The following is a 7,540-nucleotide window of genomic DNA, read 5'->3' on the forward strand; positions in this document are numbered from 1 at the left end:
CCCACAGCAGATACGTCACCCAGGGGCCTCAGCAGCTTCCTACAACTGTGGGGAACAGCATTTTTGTTGCAGGCACCCTGCACCTCTCTTCTCCTAGCCAGCTTCCTCACTTTTGCTCCCTACTGACTGTCTGTCAGAGAAAACACTCCTGCTCTGCTCCCCACCATGCCCCCTGGAAAGCTGAAATAGGTGTGGTGATTGCTTTCGGCTTGTCCTTGGCTTTGCACAGACTGTCATGTTTAAACTTGGCTGTCTCTTTGCTACAGAAAACAAACAGTGCAGCTCTGGGTCCCATGGGAGCCTTAGGATGAGGTGTCATTTCTGTGGTGAGACAGTTGGGGGCATCCAGATGTGAAACCACTGTTGGCCGCACATTGGGGACAAGTGTCCATGTGAGTGGCTGAGTCAGGGCAAGGGACTTGCCAACCCCTCCCCCCCTCCCATGACACAAGCTGAACAATCTGCTTCCAATTTGTGATGGTGGCCAGCTGGCTTCTGAGTTCCCATCAATCATCCCCTTTCCCTGGATGGCTGAGGGTTCGAGTCATGGGTTGGAGAGCAGGAATGGGGGTAGGGAATAGGCAGGAAGTAATACCCTCTGCAACCAACAAATGCTACCTCAACCACTTACCTTATGTGCTGCAAGGTAGATTCACTCTTTCCCACAACCAGCTTGTGTTGTAGTGGGTAGACTGGATCCTGCAGTTCCTTCCCAAGGCCAGACACGATGTAGAAGCAGTCCTCCTTATCTATGTTCCTGTTTCCTCTAGTAAGTATGACAGGTCCTTTCTGTCATTCCACCCTCCTACCCCAGCTCCAACAAGCTGCAAACCACTGTCATTTTAGGAGAGGGCCTGAAGAGGAGCTCAGTGGAAGACCACCTTAGGTATTTTGGTGCTTATATGATCACGATGCCCTTACATTCTGTCATGTATGAAAGCCATTCTGAAATTGCCCCTAAATCACAAAATTTTACCTTCGATCTATTATGAGTCAGCAGAATCGCCAATTCCATCTCTTGTGAAGACTGATGTGACACTCTTCCCATCCCTGAACAAGATCAGCTTTCTGGGCCTGAAGAAGCATCACATGGGAACCCTGCGGCGGCAACCCATTGCACTCATATCAAAGCAGACAAATGACAGGACCACTCATGTTTACTCTTCACAGAATCCATCTACAGGGTAAACAATAAGAAATCACAGGTTGTCTGCATCACAAGGCGGGGCATATAGCATCCCTCTGCCCACCCTAAAAGGTGCTTCTGAATCCATCTCAAGGTATTTCCAAGGTACCAGACATTCAAGAACAACAAAATCTCACTCGATTCTATTCTGTACCAAGGCCACTTTCCCCATTTAGGATGCAGTCCTATGCATACTTCCTTGGAAACCAGTGGGCTCTATTTCTAAGTACATTTGCATAGGACTGTGGTGTCATTCCTCATAATGGGTGGAATTTGAACCAATGTCTTTTAAAAAAATATGTTATTGTTTTAAAAAAGATATAAACAAAGAGAACTAAGGAACAGGGGAAAAAAACAAGAAACAAAATAATCAAACTCAGAAATTACGAAGATTCTCAGTATAGTCTATATACGTCGATCTAAATTCCTTCAGCCAACATATCTCTCCCCCCCGCACTCTACACATTATTGAGTACAGAACTGAAACAACAATGATATTCTGGCTCTCTGCATTAATTTCCTCTACATAAAAAAGCAATATCTCGGATGGGGTACCAATCCTGGCGATATATTATATTGAATAAATGGTTCCCACATTTGAAAGAAAAAATCCTCAGATTTATTTTTAATATATGCAGTTATTTTAGCCATTGATGCATATTCCCAAAGTTTGAGATGCCAGTCTTCTAAAGTCGGGATCAAATTTGTTTTCCAACAGGAAGCATAAAGGATTCTTGCCTTTATAGATAAATCATATATAAAGAAAAGTTCAGTATGTTTTGCAGGAATATGTGGTTTGGTAAAATTTAACATGTAAATTTCCGGGAGAAAAGGGAAATTTGAATGCAAAATTTGCTGCATCTTGCAATGTATTGTTTTCCAAAAATTTTGAGCTTTTTAACATGCCCACCACATACGATAGAAAGTACCTGTCTGCTCTATACATTTCCAACAATCTTCAGGATAGTTATTGTCCATCTTTGAAATCATTGATGGAGTAATATACCAACTCAGGTACATTTTATAACAATTTCCCCTTAGAATACTATTCACTGTAAATTTTATATTCACCTTCCATTGAAATTCCCACTGCTACATCTCTATTGTTCTGTTTAAGTTCTCCATCCATATTATCATACAATCTTCACCTTTGAACCAATGTCATGCATCTGTGCTATTGAAGTGGTAGGGGTGGGTGGGTTGTTTTTTATCCTAATTTTTCTAAGAGGCTTGGAAGATAAATGACAAAAACAGCAGAGGAAGCCTGAGTACCAGCCTGTGGGATGTAGCAATCACCTTACCCTCCTACTACGGCACCTCTAGGAAATGTTCTGTAGGACATAGCAGGGAATGCCAATATCAAGCTCTCTTTACTAATAAGGAGAAGAGGTGTGCTTGGCACATTAATCAGGGCATGGAATTATGGAAGAGCAGGTGACACCAAAAGCCACCTAATGGTGCAGCGGGGAAATGCTTGACTAACAAGCAGAAGGTTGCCGGTTCAAATTCCCGCTGCTACTATATCAGGCAGCAGCTACTGTATATAGGAAGATGCTGAAAGGCATCATACTGCGCGGGAGGAGGCAATGGTAAACCCCTCCTGTATTCTACCAAAAGAAAACCACAGGGCTCTGTAGCTGCCAGGAGTCGAGATCAATTTGACCACACACTTTCACTTAAGGTGACACCAAAAACAGAGGCACCCTTACCCCTGGACTTCTGAGCAGAAGTGTGGGGCCTCCACATGTCCTGGGGCCCCCCAAGTCCTCTTTAGTCTGTCCTGGGTGGTGTGGTCGCTGTGCTCCGCCGGGTGGCAGAGCGTGACTGTGACCTATACAACTGAGTGTGACCTCCGCTTTAAAGACAGAGCGGGGAGTGGGGAAAGAAATATGTGGGATGGGAATATGTTAAGTTGCGTGTTGAAATGTTTCTGTGAATGCATATTTGCATAAATATACCTGTTTTATATTCTTACCTTCTTGTGAGTTCAGTTGTTTTTTGTGCTCTCAAGAACCCACGTGTTAAAAATACTGTGTTTGTCACAGTGTGTTGTGTAGAGGGATTATGCTTAACTTGCAGCAGGGGCAGTCAGCGGGGAGGCCTCCAAAGGCCTTTAGGGCCAGGCTCCAAAATTACCTAGGTGCACCTTTGACCGAAAGAGGATTACATGGATAAGGAATGGATGCAAGGAGGGCCAGGTACCCATGCATGATCTTTGTATTTTTGTGGTGGATTCAGGTATGATTAAGAAGTGTTGAGGTAGCAAGATACAGATGTGAGTACATGTATGCTTGTAAACAAGGGCTGAAAATACACTTGTATATTTGTGAAGATTTATGTAAGTATAGTTTATGTTGCCAATGCCAACTCTTTTGAGTAGTCTGGAGTCTTCAGGAATTGACATCCATCTCCAAGAGACTCCTTGAGATTTAATGCCTTGATATTGTGAAAAATATTGGAAAATACATTGGCGGGGTGGGTGGGTGGGGCTTCCAGGAATAGCTTCAATCAGAGAAGACAGCCATATATATTATTAGGAAGCAAGTGTGACAATTGCAGTATTGAAGAATTTTTACAGTTCAGTCCTATGACTGTTTATTCTGTTCAGTTGGGCTTTTTAGGGCCAAACTTGATATTTGCACGGATGCAACAAGGAATTCAATGGTTTGGTGGTTTTTTTTACAACAATATTTGCAGGGGTCCTGATCCTGATCAGGATCATGGTGCGCAGAGAGAGAGGGAGCAAATAATTCTTTTCCACTCTGCCATTTTCCTGCTTGAAATCCCTCCTGAAGTGGCTACTGCTGCAAATAGTTACTTTTGGTATCTAATCTATCATATATGAAAGCTATTCTGAAATACAAATACAAATAGCAACTTAGAGAGGGCAGATTCTCAGTGGGAAAAGGCTCTAGGGGAAAGAGTTAACCCTTCCTGCCCCATTCACTGTGATCTCAGCATTGGGCCTTCTGTGGTTGCTTATTTTTTAAAAAGAGGTACTCTTTTAAAAAGCACACCTCTTTAAAACGCATTTCTACAAATGCCTCGTTTTGACCCTTACTCTCAAGTAAGTGTGCACATTTCACAGGAGAATCCTGAACCTGTTTTCAGAGGTGATGGGGAAATATACTAAGCAATGGAATATGATGTCGGTCTTGAAGACTGAGACATTGTGACACAAGCTGGTGTGTGTGTTCAGGAAATAATTATACATTTCATAATCAACCCCAGGCTTCACTCCCTCATTCGTTTTCAAGAGGACCAGGAGCATGCAAGGCCTCTCAAAGGTTGTGTCTGACGAGTTTAATTGATTGTTTAAACCCATTAAAGCTTGAACCGCCAGTGATAATGGTGTGTGGAGGCCTATGGGGGTATAAATATGTGTATGGGTCAGCAGGGTATGAGCCTATATCAGAGATGCATTTGTGAGTGAAGTGCACGTGCATGATGAAAAGGCATGAATGTGTGTCGCAAGGATGCATGTTAATGCATATGGGTATGTCAGTCCCCTTGGACTGAACATTGTGGCCTTCCCTCACACTCCTTGCCCACATGCCGCAAATCCCACAGGTCCTGGCACAGCACAGACCACCCAGTAATTGGGAGGTGGGTGGGCAGATTGCCCAGAGCCTTCCCCACCTCGGAAGCTTCGCCGTCATCCTCGTGGCTTTGGCACTGGGCTCAAGCTCGACCTCCCTGCTCACTGTGGAGTTGCTTGGGGAGGAACCAGTTGGGACAGCTGGGTCTAGCCAAGACCTCTACCTCAGTACTCTTTGGGCTGGCAGCCCTGCCGTCTGTGGCTGGGTCACTGGGGGAACAGGAAATCTCTCCACCAGGCCTCCTCCGTTGCCATAGCAACTGGGACATGTGCTACCTGACCGTGCTTGTTCTCTTCTTTGCAGTAGGGGAAGCCTGGCTGAGGTGCCTCCGCAGGAGTGGTTGCAGTCCTAGGCAAACAGTCATCTATTCAAGAATCTGCCTATGGGGGCTTCATGTTGGAACTGGGCAGGGCTCCTTGTGCTTTTAACAGCTGTGTGGCTGGCACACATTCAACAGGTGCAGATTTCCTGCCATGGAGATGCAGCCGTGTTAAAGGCTTCACGTATTGAATTTATGCCTGCCATGATGAAGCTATTGAAAAATACAGGAGTTCTGCTTGAAAAAACAAAAGGTAGCAACCATAACTGACTGAGGTGAACTGTGGGCACTATAGGAGCTGCCAGCAGCAGGGATACAATCCAGGCTCCAATTTTCTAGAACCGAGTTTCTTAACCTTGGGCCCCCAGATGTTGCTGGACTACAACTCCCAGAATCCCTAAGCAAAAGCCATTGCAGCTGAGGATTCTAGGAGTTGTAGTCCAACAACATCTGGGGGTCCAAGGTTAAGAAATCCTGTTCTAGTCCCATTGCATAATCCTGAGGGGAAGGACACAAATTCAAGATAACAGCAAACAGTGACTCCATAACACACACCAATCACTTGTTTTATACAGAGTGACTAGAGAGGGGTTAGGCATTCATGCAAATTTTTCTATGCCAGTTTTAGGATTTTACGGGCCAGTTTTAGGATTTACGGGCCAGTTTTTTTACGGGCCAGTTTTAGGATTTACGGTCAGCCCTTATAAACATTACATTCAACTAAATAATGATTTGATATGTGGCATGGGAATTCCACATTAGCAATTGTGAATACAGAACCAGAGATTGGAAGTTATTCTGCACTAATTAATCTATTATACATAATTTTTAATAATAGTGTGATGCACTGTATGATGCATATACAGAAGGGATTTTGCATGTGAGAGGTTTTTAGAGGTTTCACCAGAGAATATAGCTCTCACCCCCAAGGAGACTAGTTCCACCCTCTGAATAATAGAGACTTGCCCCACAGAGATTGTAGATACTTCTTTGATTAATATAACCAAGAACTAAGGAATGTAGCTCTTCTCCATCTAGACAACACAGCAGTCCCCTGGAGTTAAAACCATTGGAAGCTCTCTGCAATGGATTCCAAAATTATGTCTCACAACCCACATGATGTAAAGAAGTTGTCTGGAGTAGATTGTCAAACTTTTTGGAGTAGACTATAGACAGGCTTTCATCAGGGGCGTAGCTATAATTGAGCAGATGGGTTCAAAGAACCCGGGCCCCCAAGCTCCTGAGGGGCCCCCAGATCCACCCCTCCCTATTTTCTTCATCACCTTCCTCACTCTGTGTGGCTGCCGGGGAGAGGGGTGAACACAGGCCCCTCTCACCTAGCTATGCCCCTGACTTTCATAAGAGGTTAAAAATAAGTGGGGACAAACCTGGGGCTAGAACTCAGATAAAATTCCATTGTTGGGTTAGGCCAAGAACTATGGATATATGGTCGTAAAAACTATCAAGCAAAGTATGCTACAGAGTAGGAACATAAAAACATAGGAAGGAAGCTGCCATATACTGAGTCAGACCATTGGTCTATCTAGCTCAGTATTGCCTACCCAGACTGGCAGCGACTTCTCCAAGGTTGCAGGCAGGACTTTCTCTCAGCCCTATCTTGGAGAAGCCAGGGAGGGAGCTTGGAACCTTCTGCTCTGCCCAGAGCGGCTTCATCCCCTGAGGGGAATATCTTACAGTGCTCACATGTGGTCTCCCATTCAAATACAACCAGAGCAGACCCTGCTTAGCTAAAGGGACAAGTCATGTTTGCTACCACAAGACCAGCTCTCCCAGTAGAATCCCAGCCTAAATGGGGCTCTTACTATAATGCTTTTATTTCTTTATAAAAGGCTTAAATAATTAATTTCAACACAAAAACAGTATAAAAGAACAATCAAGTTATAAAATTACAGCAACAGCATAGTCAGCCAAAAATCACCTATACTTCCCCCAGTCATTAAATGGCTACCCCTCTACCAAATGCCAGATAAAACATGAACCACTTCCCTACACCTACAGAGTAGGTGCCTAACAGATTGCCTTTGGTAGGGAATTGCCTAGAAGAGGGCATATTAAAAAAAAAAGGTCAACCACTTCCTCAAGTATACTGGGCTCAGAACATTATAGAGCTCCACAGGTCATCATCAGGAGGACCCTGAATCATGCCTGGGCACACATTGGCAACCAGTGCAGACTGGCAAGAACAGATGTAATATCCTTGTTCCATCTAATTCCTGAAAAGAGGCATGCTGCTGAATTTGGACCAGTTGAAGATTCCAAACACTATTCCAGAACGGCCTTACCTGAGTTCTTCTGTTGGATGATGCACCCTAATCACATGTCAAGGAAGCAATGGCCATGTTCCTTGCTATGGAAGAATATAAAAGGACATAACTGGAAAGGGGTGGTTTACTTTCACATTGAGATCATTCACAC

General features: G+C 44.2%; 1 long non-coding RNA gene across 1 annotated transcript; it reads right to left on the bottom strand.

Moving 5' to 3' along the window:
* Window positions 1–980: 980 nt before the first annotated feature.
* Window positions 981–5,157, bottom strand: LOC128342203 (uncharacterized). Its single transcript, XR_008314834.1, has 3 exons — window positions 4,826–5,157; window positions 2,258–2,415; window positions 981–1,177 (listed from the first exon to the last, which is right to left on the bottom strand). It is a non-coding gene; the product is annotated as an uncharacterized LOC128342203 (long non-coding RNA).
* Window positions 5,158–7,540: the final 2,383 nt, after the last annotated feature.

This window comes from Hemicordylus capensis, chromosome 2, assembly GCF_027244095.1.
Source record: "Hemicordylus capensis ecotype Gifberg chromosome 2, rHemCap1.1.pri, whole genome shotgun sequence".
Classification (NCBI taxonomy): domain Eukaryota; kingdom Metazoa; phylum Chordata; class Lepidosauria; order Squamata; family Cordylidae; genus Hemicordylus; species Hemicordylus capensis.